A 16,828-nucleotide genomic window follows, 5' to 3' on the forward strand; every position below is an offset into this window, starting at 1 on the left:
TAGCAGACCATGTGCCAAAGGTTGCCAATCCCTGGTCTTGGCCATATTAAGTACATGTTGCAGTGGTCATAAACATTTATCATCCCTCAAGTTTAGTCAGTGGATCTTGTGATTAAACTGAAGTAGTTATTTAATATCCAAAAGTTTATATGAAAAAGACATTATGCAATTTGAATTAGAAATAATTTTCCATAGAACAATAGTAGTAAAACTGTTTTACATAAAGGTGTGGCAAAGTACCTAAACTTATGTGACTATACACATAAGTAACATAAGCAGAAATTGTCATTAAATCTCTTTTATGTATAAGATATGATTGAAACTACATTAAACTGCCTTCAACAGCAGAAACTCAAAGCTCATTTAAGTCATATGGAACTTTCCTTCATGGAATCTTTATTGGTGTAGTAAAATAGCACATAAGTCATTCTAAGTAATAAGGATCAACCCTGTTCCTATTCACATATAAGTTATCACTAACTTTTCAAAGCAAAACTGAAAGATGAGGAAAGACTAAATTTAGTATTTCCCCTCTATGTCAGGAATACTCAAAGTAGGTTGAATTATCTGTTGCAAACTTATTAATTAATAATGACGCATTTTGTTATGGTAAAGTCCAAAGAACTCAAGCAGGATCACAGATGAAGATATGAATGAGGCTTTTATTTAGTTAATGAACTAAAGTTTCCTCCAATTTTATTAAATACATTGATTAACAATATTTGCAAATATATTGTATTCTGTGGGTTTTTCACAAATTGCTTGCAGTGAGTGCAGCCAGAAGTGCTCCCCCGTTTGATCTTTTGAGTGCAGTTTGCATAGTTTCTTGTTATGCTGCTACAAAGCCACAAGCAGCAGAAGTCCCCAGTGATGTAAGATGCTTGCTAAAAGCTACATTGCTCTATATTACCTATTGTATTCATGCTGATGAATATATAATCAATCAATGTAAGGAATGAGTGAGACAGTGTGAGTGATGGCCAATGGAAAAACAAAGAAGCCAATATAATTTTTTATGGAACCATGGTCTTATCATGGTGAAGGTATAAATTTTGAGACAGGTGGCCAGGTCAAGGTTACAAACAAGGAAATGTAACAGCACGCTAAACTCAGGACCGGACCAGAAGCAGTAGAGCCCTCCCCTGGATCCGAAGGGAATCTGAGGATTCTCGTCACCTTGCAGCTGATCTCCAGGCAGCTGTCACCTGGCCAGCCTCAGCCACCCGCAAAATTGAAACCAACATCCGCACCTGCAGCCTGCCAGCATGAATGAGTTATGTATGTAAGTATAACTGTGCAAATAAGGGGAGCAATAAGGAAAACAATAAATGAACCCTCAGTACCGCTCAAGTTCTATCTTTGTGTTTATTTCTTGGCTGGTTCCCAGAACAGGTAATAGTGAGCACCCCTCAGAGCATCCACTATTCAAGAGTTCCGCTTGTGTGCCTGGACCTACCCTGCTATAATTTAGCTTACAGCTGCTTCCACAAGCCATTCGTGGGCTCCTGCCTTGGCCTTGGCAGACTCAGGTTGTCCCTCTATATTGGGGTCTGCAACCTCTGGCACACAGCTTGCCAGGGTAAGCACTCTGGCGGGCCAGGCCAGTTTGTTTACCTGCCGCATCGGTAGGTTCGGCCGATAACGGCTCCCACTGGCCACAGTTCACTGTCTCAGGCCAATGGGGGAGGCAGAAATGGTGCGGGCAAGGGATGTGCTGGCCACGGCTTCCTGCTGCCCCCATTGGCCTGGGACGGCGAACCACAGCCAGTGGGAGCCAGGATCGGCCAAACCTGCTGACGCGGCAGGTAAACAAACTGGCCTGGCCCTCCAGGGTGCTTACCCTGGTGAGCCGCATGCCAGAGGTTGCTAACTCCTGCTCTATATCATAGTCTTCTGCCTGTCCTCTGCAGCTAGATTCTAGCTGCTGCCACTTGCAGACACCCTTCTATAAATTCCGATTTTTATTAAACACTTTTTCAGAGTCAGTCTCTGGGCCTGGTCATGCTAGATCATGCAGTACCCTGCACTGATCAATTTCTTACTTGGGTACCTCCCACTCCCAGGATGACCTGGGACCCAATCATTACCCTACAAGTCCTTCAAAGAAAAATCTGGCAGGTTTAGAGAGATAAGGGGGGAAGGAAGGGGATTAAGCTGATTACAATATTTTTATAGGACATTTTTGACAATCCATATAGTTTATACCATAACCAAATTATAAGAAGCCATGTAATCCAAATCCCTGGAATATCTCAAGAATACTTCATAATTTTGATAAAACTGTACAAATGTCTCCCTATTTTTCAACAAACATTTTGAAATTTGTATAATTCTTTTTTTAAAAAAATGGGAAGGGAGAAGAGGGATTTCACAAAAATGGTCAAAAAATATTTTTTCTACTTTTCAAATAGCTCTATCTGAATCCTTCTGATGACAGCAGGCTGGGCATACAGTAATATGAATCGTTTCCTCTCTATTACCAGCACAGACCGGGCCCTTTGTACAGATCTCTGTTCATAAAGGAAGGTTAACCGCTTCTATAACACCTTGTTTCACTGTCCACAAAGAGGCCTCTGTGAGATTAGAAAGCCATAGCTGGGGCGAGGGATGGGTAGAAGGCGCTGGGACAAGTAAGCATTCCTTGCCCTTCAGGATATCTGGCCAAACATTAAAGAAGCTTAAAACTATCTTATATTTTCTGAATCTTTCTCTTTATGCTGGAGGAAAAATATTTGAAGGGTCTGTTTCAGAAGAAGTGGCAGCCAGGGCAGGCCTTCAAAGTGTAGCTCCATTGTAGCCAGACTGCCAAGGAGCTGGGCTGGCATTGATTTGGGTTTACAGAAGTTCCTCCAGGATTTGCTGGGTTGGAATTACTTATTACTTTTTCCCATTCCATGTAGAGCTCAAACCTACCCCACGTTTTGATGAAGTGAATTGTATTAAACTCTGTGAGGAACACATTGCTGAGTTTCCTTCCTGCTAGGACTCTCTCCTGTGGATTTTGCATTGGGAAGAGGTCACCTGGCCTGTTACCTGTCCTTGGGACTAGCCAAGGATTGAGCCCAGACAAAGGGTGAACGTGAGGTTTGTTTATTGGCATGAGCTGAGTTTGTCTAATTTGGCTATACTCACACACACATCACATTCATGCTGTCCAGCTGAAGACACAGGCATAGACTGATTTTGATTTTGCAGGTGGCTGAGGCTGGCCAGGCGTCAGCTGCCCAGAGTTCAGTCACAGGGCGATGAGAGTCCCTGAAGTCCCTTCAGCTCCACGGGAGGGTTCTACTGCTTCTGGTCTATTCCTGAATTTAGAGTGCTGTTACATTTCCTTGTTAGTAACCTTGACCTGGCCACCTGTCTCGAGATTTATACCTTCACCATGATAATACCATGGTTCTATAAAAGGCAATATTTGCCTCTTTGTTTTGCCATTGGCTGTTACTCACATGATCTCACTCACCCCTTACATTAATTGATTACATATTCATAAGCAGGAATATAATTAATTAGATAGAGCAATGTAGCTTTAAGCAAGCATCTAACGTCATTGGGGACTTTCTGTTGCTTGTGGCTTTGTAATGGCATAACAGGAAACTGTGCAAACTGCACTCGAAAGAGCAAATGTGGGGGTCCGCATCCAGCTATATGGCTTAGTATGTATTAAGCAAAAGAGGAGTTAAATCTATTATGTTAATTCTAAGATGATATAATGTTGGGACACTTGCTTTCAATTTCCCCTATAGATTGGCATAGAATTTACTTATTTAATTATTTATTGTGTCTCAATCGTAGTGAATTCTTAAGTCAGGAAAGATAGAGCACAATGTATTAGTGTGTCATGAAACATGAATTATTGAGTTATGATCCTGTCTTTCCAGCCACTCCATTTAAGTAGACCAATAAAGAAGAAAGTGAGAAGAAGTAAACTCACAAGTAATGCATTCAAACAGCAATATAAATCTTCTTAAACACTTACAGCAAGAGTGATCACTTAGATTATATTAATCAGCTCTTCAACGATAGTCTTTTTTTTAAATTTACATTGTAGTCATGAATCACACAAAACACTTTCTAGAGCTGTTAGGAGGAAAATAATTATCTTTCTTTTCTCCTAACTTGACTGGCTGCATTCAACACCCAGTCTTTTTAAAGCTAAAGCCTGCCTCTTTACTCTTCCATTACATACCTCGTGAGGGGCTCCATAAGTGTAGATGAAGGTGGTGCAAGAGGAATAAAGTGAGTTGCAAAACAACATGTAATATCTCTTCATATGGGAGAATAAGAGCCCAAGCCAAAATGGAGTGGGGATACTGCAGTGTCAGGTTCATCAGTGTTAAGGAATAGTTGCCATTTTCAGAGCCCTGCTCTTGCAGACCAGGATTGGTGCTAATGGATGTCAGAAAGGTCACTACTACCTTCTCAAGGTCCATTTTATCTACAAAGAATAAGCCAAATGATTATGCCTAAATATGTGGTAACTGGTGATAGCGTGTTTTGCTTACTTTAGGCGTTGCTATGATGTTGAATGATAATAATAATATTAAGGGAGAAGTTTCCAATTTGCGCTACTGATGGGCTTTCTAGTGGGATTAGATGGAATATTTCAAGAGGACATAAACACATTAATAAAATAGAGTTCTCCAAAAACTCTCGTGTAGGTTTCCACTTTCATTTTTCTATTCTTGCTCCACAGTGAAATGGCACCTCCAGTCAGTAATGAATGAGGAGGGGATAATGAGATAAATCACGATCAGAAAATGGGGTATGTCTGTTCAATATTTTCCAATTCATCTCACAGAAGTACTGTAATGCAATCTCTTTATTGTGAAAGTGCAACTTACAAATGTAGATTTTTTTTGTTACATAACTGCAAAATTTGTTTTGAACTCAAACATCCTATTGTTTGTTTTTATCATAATAAATGCTGAGAGGCCAGCTCTGATTGATTAATTTTTCTCTCTCAGGCAGTATTGAACTATTCTCCACTGAACGCTGTAAGGGGGCACTATGCTCTGACAGGGAACTGCTTTTTGGATATGATATTAAAACAATGTTCTAAGCGCTTTAGGTCACTAAACAGTTCATGGCTTTTTTTGGAAGAGAATGTTAAATACCCATGCTTAATTTGTATATCGCATTCTAAGGCACCTATCTCTCCACATCATTCTATGGGGAGCTTAGGCATCTAACTCAGACTTTGTGGATAGCAGGGTTGTTCCTGTGATTTTTTTAAGCACCTAAAAGTTAGATGTTTTGATGCTGGGTTTCGCAATAGCTGGGGAAACAACTAAATATAGTAAGTTTAAATACTAAGACTATTATCAGAGAGGTAGCCGTGTGAGTCTGGATCTGTAAAAGCAGCAAAGAGTCCTGTGACACCTTATAGACTAACAGATGTATTGGAGCATGAGCTTTCATAGGTGAATACCCCCTATGTCAGATGCATGGGATGAAGTGGGTATTCACCCACAAAAGCTCATGCTCCAATACGTCCGTTAATTTATAAGGTGCCACAGGACTCTTTGCTGCTCTTACTAAGACTATTGTATGTGAAACTTCTTGAAGTTTTGAGAATGTGAAAACCATCCCTAAAATATAACAAATACCCATTGTTTTGGCTTATGAAAAAAGTCACATTAAACAACAACAAAAAATGTCGCATCATATCACTTTTACAAAGATTGTTACCAAGAACCACCAACTCAAGTCCCACCCCCAAAACAAAACAACCAAATCCACCAAAATGGTGGGCTTACGCTTAAAATACTATAATTTTCCCAGATTGAGAGACAAAAATTCCTAGGATTGATAAATACAATTGACTGATTGATGATCCCTCAAATTGAGGATGATCTCTACCGTCAAATTACATATAGGTGTGAGATGACTCAGGAGTCCAATCCTGGAACCACAAATCTGCTTGCACTATGTACAGACATTTCATGGCAGGCCAGCTGCCTGCTGGGAGAATGTTCTTTTCCCCTTCTTCCTTCTGTCTCTGTCTTCAGTTTCAAGGGCAAGGTGCTTCTCCTTGAAGGGGGACATTGCCTGATGGAGGATATGGCACCACTGGGATTGGTTAGTGGCTTGATTCTCCCAGCTTGTGATGTCCACATTAGTTTTCTTAACATATGTTTTCAGTGTGTTTTTGTAGCATTTCCTCTGACCACCTCGGGATCTCTGACCATGGGTGAGCTGAGAGCAGAGGACTTGTTTTGGGAGGCAAGAGTCTGGCATTCGCATACAATGTCTAGCCCAATGAAGTTGGTGCAGAGCTTTAATGCTGGTGACATTGACTTCAGCAAGGATGCTGGCATTAGTGAGGTGATCTTGCCACTTGATGTGAAGGATCTTCTGAAGACATCGTTGGTGATACCTCTCCAGACTCTTGAGGTGCTGTCTATAGGTCACCCAGGTTTAGCATCCATAGAGAAATTTAGGAACAATAATTGTCTTATAGACCTGGATCTTGGTGTCCTGCTGTAGGTTATGGTCCGTGAAAACATGTCAGAGCAATTTCCCAAAGGAAGCACTTGTACACTGGATCCTGTTTGCTCTGTAACTATAAAAATATTTGCTAAGACTGTTAACCCCCAACCTAGTTAGGGAAGAAGCATTGCTGAGTGTTAAATGATAGTTTACCACAGAAGGTGTTATCTCCTCTCCAACAAAAGAAGGTCTACAGACATCAAACAACCCATTGTGGACAAAAGACTTTGTTGATTGTTTCCCCCACACTCCTCAAGATGGTACTTGCACAAGGTTTTGTTCCCTCACAGCTTGAACTCTGGGAGAAGGGAATAAAAATGCCTGTTAAGGAGCAATTGTTATCTTTATGCTATCTAGGCTCACAGGGTCAAAGAGTTCTAACCATAAACAAGAGATCCCCAAGCTGCTTGGCTTGGGTCAGCTCTAAAAGATACAAAATCTTACTTATTATAGAAGCTTCTATTACCTTTTGAATTTTAGATTGTACCTCATTTGTGTGTGTATATGGTTACCTGCTTAAACTTTGTAAATAACTCTCTGTTCTTTCTCCTAGTTCCTTTAATTAGTTTTCTTGTCTTTGGTTTGAGATCTGAGTGCAACTGACCTGGGATAAGTGATAGGTCCTTTGGGACTTTCAGCAACCTGAATATTGTTGTGATTTTAGGGGTAAGGCACCATCAATCACAGAGGTAGGCTTGCCAGGATGGCAAGATAGATCAGTGTACTGAAGAAGACTGTATGTAGCTCCTATTAAGGCTGTTATAGTGCCTGAGGAGTTCACACTTGTTATTTGGTTGGTGAAATCTAACTATAGAACAGAAAACCAGTTTGGAGCTCATGACCTGTTTCTTGATAGTCTGCCCTGAGTTTGGTACTCACAGTTGTGAGCCACTTTGGAAAATGTGACAACCTATTCCCATTTTCAAAAATGCCTTGGACCATCATCCTGCAAACACATACACACTTGTTTAACTTTACTGTTGTGAGTAATCACTTTAATGTCAATGGACTACTCACAGAAATAAAGTTAAACATGGGTATAAGTATTTTCAGGTTCAGAACATTAGGCACCTTAAATCCTAAATCCCAAAATTTGGTCCATTATCTGTATAACTATAATTCAGAATGAAAGGACACAGTAAATACATGTGAATTGATAACAACATTGCAAGGCACAGATGTCATCATTTTTGCACAGCTAGAGAAAAATAAAGGAAGTCTAAACATTAAAGGAAAATTTGGGTTTATTTAATGGAAAGAGGGTCAGCTGATCCACTAACTTCTAAACCCACTTTGTTTCTCAAGATATATGTGGGCTACATTGCTCATAAGTTCAAATCAAAATTTTAGTAATCACATCAGCTGACACATTTATTGTACCCTGTAGTCTTTTATACATTGCATCTTGCAGATGCACCACAAAATGATCAATTTTTAATGTGAACAAGATAGCTTGCATACAGGTATTAATATGGGGCTATAAAAAAGGCAAATTGAAATTAGATGTGATTACAAATAAGCAAGGCACCAGGGAGCCATTTACAACATTATGGTGCTGCTTTTCCATGTAGGAAGCTTTGAAGAAGCACCAAAAATATCCCTAAACCCAGAAAAAATGAAAATAGCATGTGTAATTTTATACCTTATAAAAGGAGTTTAGCACTCCGGATCTCAACCAGGGGTACATGTACCCCTCGAAGTATGCAGAGGTCTTCCAGGGAGGACATCAATTCATCTAGATATTTGTCCAGTTTTATAACAAGCTACATAAAAAGCACTAGTGAAGTCGGTACAAACTAAAATTTCATACAGACAATGACTTGTTTATACTCTTCATTACACTGTAAGTACAATATTTATATTCCAGTTGATTTATTTTATAATTATATAGTAAAATGGGAACATAGGCAATTTTTCAGTAATAGTGTGCTGTGACACTTGTATTTTTATGTGTGATTTTGTAAGCAAGTAGTTTTTAAGTGAGGTGAAACTTGGGGGGTACACAAGACAAATCAGACATCTGAAAGGGGCACAGTAGTCTGTAAAGGTTGAAAACCACTGGTTTAGAGGATGCAAGTCAGAGCTTCACTGAAATGCTTTAACCAGCTACTTCAATATATGCATAAAATTTCATTTGTGGCTCTTGTGGAAAAAGAGTATTTTCTAGTGAAATTTGAGAAAATGTACAAAAAATGTTAATGATAATGATTTGAAATGTCCCCAGTGAAACATTTGCAGAAACACATTCTGTTTTACAGACCCTTGTGAGAGGGTTGTAGAAGACCCTTGAAGAAAGGAAATAAGAAATGCAATTTGCCCTGGTATTGTAGAGGAGGAAATATTTAAAGGCCTGAGTGAAAGAGCTTTGTAGTCCCAGAAGGGGGGCTAAATGTGACTTAGCTGGAGAGCTATGTCATCAAAATAACCTGGAAAGCATTGGAGGCTGGGCGTAGCTGTGGAAGACCATGTGGTAATTCAGTGAAAGAGGCTGCATTGCACCATTGTGTTATGAGGGGGCACTCCAGGGCTGTGCATTGTGTAACAATGTTATAAGAATAGGAGCCCAAAGATTTTAAATTGATGAATAAATAGAAATGTAAATAAAATACTTAAAAATTTGTTTTTTTAAACTTATCCTCTAGTATGTAAGTTCAGGATATTGGGTCAAATTCAGACATGGCCTGGGTCACCATCTCTTCTAGAAATACATGTCAGAGGTGTTGTAGTGGGCAGAAATCTAAATTTCCCCCCTAAACTTCATAGCATCTATGGGATGTGCAGTAAGCCATGACTAACCTCATTAACTCCAGGACTCATGGTCCACCTTCTATCCACAGCTGCCCACCGGTGTGGCTTCACAGGAAGCATGTTATTAGGGCTTACAATAGCTGTTGCCCTGTTAATTACCCTTTACTGAGGAAAGAGTTTGTCTTCCTCAGGCTGCTTTAACATTTCGTTAGGTATTTTTTGTGAGGCTTGGGAAGGAACAATATGCATTCCCCAACCTTCCTTCCCTTAGCCTACCACTACCCCAGCAACGGTTTCTGATCCCATGGATGTTTTGACCCTTGCTGTGCTACTCCACTGAGCTCATTACAGTTCTAGTCACTTACCTCCAGTCCTCAGTAGCTTTTCTAGAACATGAACTTTGGCCTGTTTCATCAGCTGCACCTGTGTTGTGCATAGTTCTAGGTTTGCTGCTACTCTCATAGACTCATAGACTTTAGGGTCAGAAGGGACCAATATGATCATCTAGTCTGACCTCCTGCACAAAGCAGGCCACAGAACCCTACCCATCCGCTTCTATAACAAATCCCTAACCTATGTCCGAGGTATTGAAGTCTTCAAATTGTGGTTTGACGACCTCAAGCTGCAGAGAATCCACGAGCAAGTGACCCATGCCCCACGCTGCAGAGGAAGGCAAAAAACCTCCAGGGCCTCTGCCAATCTGCCCCAGAGGAAAATTCCCTCCCAACCCCATAAATGGCGATCAGCTGAATCCTGAGCATGTGGACAAGACTCACCAGCCAGCACTCAGGAAAGAATTCTCTGCAGTAACTCAGATCCCATCCCATCCAACAACCCATCACAGACCACTGGGCATACTTATCTGCTGATAATCAAAGATCATTTGTCAAAATTAAGCTATTCCATCATACCATCCCTTCCATAAACTTATCAAGCTTAGTCTTAAAGCCAGATATGTCTTTTGCTCCCACTACTCCCCTTGGAAGGCTGTTCCAGAACTTCACTTCTCTAATGGTTAGAAACCTTCGTCTAATTTCAAGTCTAAACTTCCTAGTGTCCAGTTTATACCCATTTGTTCTTGTGTCTACATTGGTACTAATCTTAAATAATTCCTCTCCCTCCCTAATATTAATCCCTCTGATATATTTATAAAGAGCAAGCATATCCCCCCTCAGCCTTCTTTTGGCTAGGCTAAACAAGCCAAGCTCTTTGAGTCTCCTTTCATAAGGCAGGTTTTCCATTCCTCGGATCATCCTAGTAGCCCGTCTCTGAACCTGTTCCAGTTTGAATTCATCCTTCTTAAACATGGCAGACCAGAACTGCATACAGTATTCCAGATGAGGTCTCACCAGTGCCTTATATCACGGTACTAACACCTCCTTATCTTTGCTGGAAATGCCTCACCTGATGCATCCTAAAACCGCATTAGCTTTTTTAACGGCCATATCACCTTGGCGGCTCATAGTCATCCTGTGATCAACCAATACTCCAAGGTCCTTCTCCTCCTCTGTTGCTTCCAACTGATATGTCCCCAATGTATATCTAAAATTCTTATTATTAATCCCTAATCCACTCTGTCCGTGCCCTTTCCAAGAGAGGAGGTGGCTTGTAACAAGGCTGTGGCAGCAAACATGAGGTGTAACAGATTCTATAAACAAAATAAATAGTTGATGAGAAATGAGAGAAAAAAAACCCACATTCCTACAATTAATAGACATGGCAAATCACCCGCATGGAATATTCTCAGGGGTAATTTGTCAAACTACAATTATAGGCAATTATAGACATGCAGGACTGGGGTCACCATATCCTTGAAAATCTCTAACTAAATCTGACTACCAAAAGAAGGCCGCCAGACAACTCTCCAATACCAAATTCTACAGGCTACTTCCCTCAGATCCCACTGAGGAATACACTAAGAAACTGCACCATCTACTCAGGACACTCCCTACACTAACATCGGAACAAATCAACATACCCTCAGAGCCCTGACCAGGGTTATTCTATCTACTACCCAAGATCCACAAACCCGGAAATACTGGACGCCCCATCATCTCGGGCATTGGCACTCTCACTGAAGGACTGTCTGGATATATGGACTCTCTACTCAGACCCTATGCCACCAGCACTCCCAGCTATCTCCGTGACACCACTGATTTCCTGAGGAAACTACCATGAATTGGTGTCCTTCCAAAAAACACCATCCTAGCCACCATGGATGTAGAGGCTCTTTACACAAACATCCCACACACAGATGGAATACAAGTGGTCAGGAACAGTATCCCTCATGATGCCACAGCACAACTGGCTGCTCAGCTCTGTTCCTTTATCCTTACACACAACTATTTCAAATTTGATGACAATATATATCTCCAGATCAGTGGCACCGCTATGGGCACCTGCATGGCCCCACAATATGCCAATATTTTTATGGCTGACCTGGAATAATGCTTCCTTAGTTCTTGTCCACTCATGCCCCTTCTCTGCCTATGCTACATTGATGACATCTTCATCATCTGGACCCATGGGAAGGAGACTCTGGAAAAATTCCACCACGATTTCAACAGCTTCCACCTCACCATCAACCTCAGTCTGGACCAATCTACACGGGAGGTCCACTTCCTAGACACCACGGTGCAAATAAGTGATGGTCACATTAACACCACCCTATATCGAAAACCTACCGACCGCTATGCCTACCATCATGCCTCCAGCTTCCATCCCGGGCACATCACACTATCCATTGTCTACAGCCAAGCACTGAAGTACAACTGCATCTGCTCTAACCCCTTAGACTGAGACCAACACCTACAAAATCTCCACCAAGCATTCTCAAAACTACAATACCCGCATGAGGAAATAAGGAAACAGATCAACAGAGCCAGATGTTTACCCAGAAGCCTCCTACTGCAAGACAAACCCAAGAAAGAAACCAACAGGACTCCACTGGTCATCACATACAGTCTCCAGCTAAAACTCCTCCAATGCATCATCAGGGATCTACAACCCATCCTGGACAATGACCCCACACTTTCACAGGCCTTGGGTGGCAGGCCAGTCCTCGCCCACAGGCAACCTGCCAACCTGAAACATATTCTCAGCAGTAACTGCACACCGCACCATAGTAACTCTAGCTCAGGAACCAATCTATGCAAAAAATCTCAGTGCCAACTCTGCCCACATATCTACACCAGCGACACCATCACAGGACCTAACCAGATCAGCCACACCATCACCGGTTCATTCACATGCACGTCCACTAATGTAATGTAACCATCATATGCCAGCAATGCCCGTCTGCTATGTACATCGGCCAGACTGGACAGTCTCTAAGGAAAAGGATAAATGGACACAAATCAGATATTAGGAATGGCAATATACAAAAACCTGTAAGAGAGCACTTCAACCTCCCTGGCCACACTATAGCAGACCTTAAGGTGGCCATCCTGCAACAAAAAAACTTCAGGACCAGACTTCAAAGAGAAACTGCTGAGCTTCAGTTCATCTGCAAGTTTGACACCATCAGCTCAGGATTAAACAAAGACTGTGAATGGCTTGCCAGCTACAGAACCAGTTTCTCCTCCCTTGGTTTTCACACCTCAACTGCTAGAACAGGGCCTCATCCTCCCTGATTGAACTAACCTCATTATCTCTAACTTGCTTGCATATATATTCCTGTCCCTGGAAATTTCCACTACATGCATCTGACAAAGTGGGTATTCACCCACAAAAGCTCATGCTCTAAAATGTCTGTTAGTCTATAAGGTGCCACAGGATTCTTTGCTGCTTTTGAAAACCTCTAAGTGCATCAAACTTTAGTATTTAAGATTTTGAAAGAATCACTGTTTGTCTTACAAAGGGAATTCAAGTAACCATTCCGGTTGAGCTTCAAGGGCAAACCTTTCTAAAAAAACTCTAAGGGCATTAGGATAAATATTATCTACATGTCTCAACACCAAAAAGGATCTTAAGGGGCATCAATCTAGTTCAGGTCCAAGGATGTCTCTTTGTAGGATTTCCCTAGGACATCAGAGGAAAGAGGATCTCTGCACATCACAGCAAATTCTTCTTAATTACTGTAGAGATATTCCAGGTGAATTGCCTTAGGGTACAACAGGCCTTTAGGTCACACATTTTTGTTGTTTTATTCCTTGGACTCTATCAAGCAGGTGATTTGTAGAAAATCAGTGAAATGTCAGGAAAGTGAGAGTTCAGTAGATGCAGAACTTGATCTTCAAACATGAATTAAATTAGATTCTTAAGTCTTGTATTTGGGAACACAGATGTGAACCTGAGATTTGATACCCATTGTAGACGTTTAGGCTGAAAAATTAGGTCTTCTCTGGCCCCAATTTATCACTGTCCTCAGCAGCATTATGTGAGCTACATTAGCAAAAAGGGGCAGTACAGAAAGCATTAGTTCCTTGTGGTGAATACCTCTGGCAAAGGTGGGTTCTTTGCTAACTCTGTGCACTCCCCATACCAGCCTGTGGTACGAGGGGAGTGTTAAGAGCATTCCAAGGTGGAGCACAGCTGGCCTGGGACTGGGAGAATGTCAACCCTCGTATGAAGGAGTCACAAGACACCTCACCTCACCTTACCATGATGCTGGTGCAGGGATGATTTCTTTTGTCAAATTTGTGGAGATGTACTGATTTCTAATTGTTCCTGCATTGCAGGCAAAGTTTTAATTCAGCTGAGATCAGAGTACTGTAATGTGTGATGAGCTCTTTTAATTTTTTAAAATTAAATGTTTCATTTCATTTTCAACATCAATGAAAAAGAAAAAAGGATAAGCCAGTATAAATGATATATAAACCTGCCATTGGTTTGAAGATATCAATTTAAGCTTGGAACTTCACACATCAGTAAGAATAATACAATACTTAAATTAGACATAAATAAACCAAACTGATTTTACAAGTGAAGAAAAAAAGGGTGTGATGAGACCTTAGTGACTGTGTGGTGAGGATGTGGGCTTTTATTTATTTTGTTTATTTCAATTAATATTAGCATGCACCTTAAAGGTGCCTCCAATCTTAGGCTCTGGAGATCTGATCCAAAACCTGTGGAAGTCAATAAGAAAATTCTCTTTGACTTCAGTGAGTCTTGGATAAGTTCCCACTGCCAATATTTAAAAATTAAATGAAAAAAAAAATAGGTCAGACTCTAGCCTAAAACCCTAACCCAAAAATAACCATCAAGATCAAGCTGACAACACTCCTTAATCACAAGCAACCCTCTCTAACATAACTCTCACTCTTGGCCTTGTATCTTAAAGTGTGTGTTTCAGAACAGGAAGGGGAGGTGGTCTCAATGCTGAAGGCCTCTTGGGGTATGTCTACACGGCTATTAGACACCCATGGCTGTCCAGTGCCAACTGACTTTGTCTTGTGGACCTTGTGGTAAGTAACTTTTTAATAGCCATTAAGATATTCTGGCTTGGGCTACAGACTAAGCTTTGGGACCCTCATCACAATTAAACAATCCCGCAGCCCAAGTCCCAAGGTGGAGCAGAGTCAGGTGGCATGGGCCATCCTCATATTTTTAATTGCAGTGTAGACATACCTGTTAGGGGTGTTAGTGATTATAATGTAGTATTCAGGCCTATATATTTGTCTGAGATAGAATGTTGGGTCTTGTTTGCCTATTTGACTTCTGATATTTTTATATTCTTACTAACATTTGTGAACAAAGAACAAAGACCCAGTGTGCTACATCTGCCCACAAGCAGATGGGGTGAAAAGAGATAAGAGATAGAGCTAAAGTATTGCTGGGTAGAGTGGGAATTTAATATGAGTGTAAACTTGAAGGACAGTCCTCCCTCGACTCCTCTCCTGAGTTAGATAACAACAAATTGGGAGGGGCAAAGGGGATGGGGAAAGTATAAGAAACATTAAAAGCCAAAGAAATACCTGTCCTGGACAAAAGCACAACCTCACTCCTTATCCCTCCTATGGGAAAAAAAAAAGAGGTGGCATTGAAGCCCCCAGACCTAAGACCTTCCAAAACGGAACACGACTATAATTTTTAATGGATGGGATCAAAGGTGTGCACTGTGGGTGTAATTATGCCTGCTAAGAAAGAGGAGCAGAAACAGGGACAAAGGAAATCTCTGTGGCATGCAGAGATATGGCGAGGCTTGCTTGATTAACCCCAATAAACATTGCATTGCCTGCACTCTGGGCTATAGTCTTCTGCTTTCTGTCTGCATGACAAGAACCAATGAAAGGGCAAAAGGAAAAGCCCTAACAATACTCTCACACATAACTTCCTGATGGTAGTTAAATAGCTAGGAATGCATAAACGGGGATCTCCAGTAGGAGTAGCGAGATTATGTCACCTCTGTGTTTGACACTGTTACAACTGCCGCTGGAACACTGTGTCCATTTCTGAAGTCTACAGTTCAAGAAGGATGCTGATAAATGGGAAGAGGGTACCTACCTGAAGGACTGCCTCTCCTGCCAAGCCTTGCAGTTGAGATGTGAAGAGGTCCTCAGGCTGGATTGCCCTCAGATACAAACACAATAAGGATGCTGGCAAAGCATTATTTTAGAGGGCCCCTTTCATTTGCAATGGACTCCAGGATCCAAAATAGCTCAAATCTACTGTCTTTCTGGGCACATCTATTTAGGAGGCAAAGTGGGGTGCTTGGTTTGTTTATTCATTATGTAGTGCTATTGTATTATGTCAAGTTACAGGATCACTGTGATTTTTTAGAGTCACCTTATTTTTAAATGTTTTGTGGAGGTAGTCAGATAGTCCTTGTGTTATTCTATAAATGTAAATAAACATCTTGCTCTCTTGAAAGGGCTCTGGCTTCACTATGCCCACTGAGGAGCAGTAGGCCATGAGATGTGGTCTGTCAGGTAGGCAGGTCCAAAGCCATTTAGAGGTGTGTAGGGAAAAGAAAACCAATGGATTAAATTACAACTAGAAACAAACAAGTGAGCAGTGCAGACCTCAGATTCATTACTTACTAGGACCATTCCAATGTTCTGCACCAGTTTCAGATTCTTTGTTGAATTATGTAGTCCTGTGTAAAGACTCCATAATAATCTAATTTTGATTAGAAAGGGAACTCTAGAGGGAGAAAATGTGTTAAGGGTCATAGCCATATTGAAATGAGAGGGGCAAAGGAAAGATTCTTGTCTGCATCAATCCATAACTGAAAAATAGTTCTGATTTCTGAAATAGGGGTTAAGGTCAGTTATTTTTCAAACCTGTTTGCCCATCCCAGTTTTATAATTAATATCAGTCTTAGTAGGTTTTCATTATGGCTAAAATCCATCTTGAGCTAAAGTACTCCCCTATACAGGATACCTATGTACCTCTATATCAAGGGTCAGCAAACTCTGGCACATGGCTCGTCAGGGTAAGCACCCTGGCTGGCCAGGTCTGTTTGTTTACCTGCTATATCGGCAGGTTCGGGGGACAGCGGCTTCCACTAGCCGTGGTTCGCCATCCCAGGCCAATGGGGACTGCGGGAAGCCGCAGCCAGCACATCCCTCAGCCCGCGCCGCTTCCCACTTCCTGCTTCCCCCACTGTTTTGGGACGGTCCAGTGAGTTCCGCAATTGGCCGAACCT

Source organism: Gopherus evgoodei, chromosome 1 (assembly GCF_007399415.2).
Source record: "Gopherus evgoodei ecotype Sinaloan lineage chromosome 1, rGopEvg1_v1.p, whole genome shotgun sequence".
NCBI classification, from domain to species: Eukaryota; Metazoa; Chordata; order Testudines; family Testudinidae; genus Gopherus; species Gopherus evgoodei.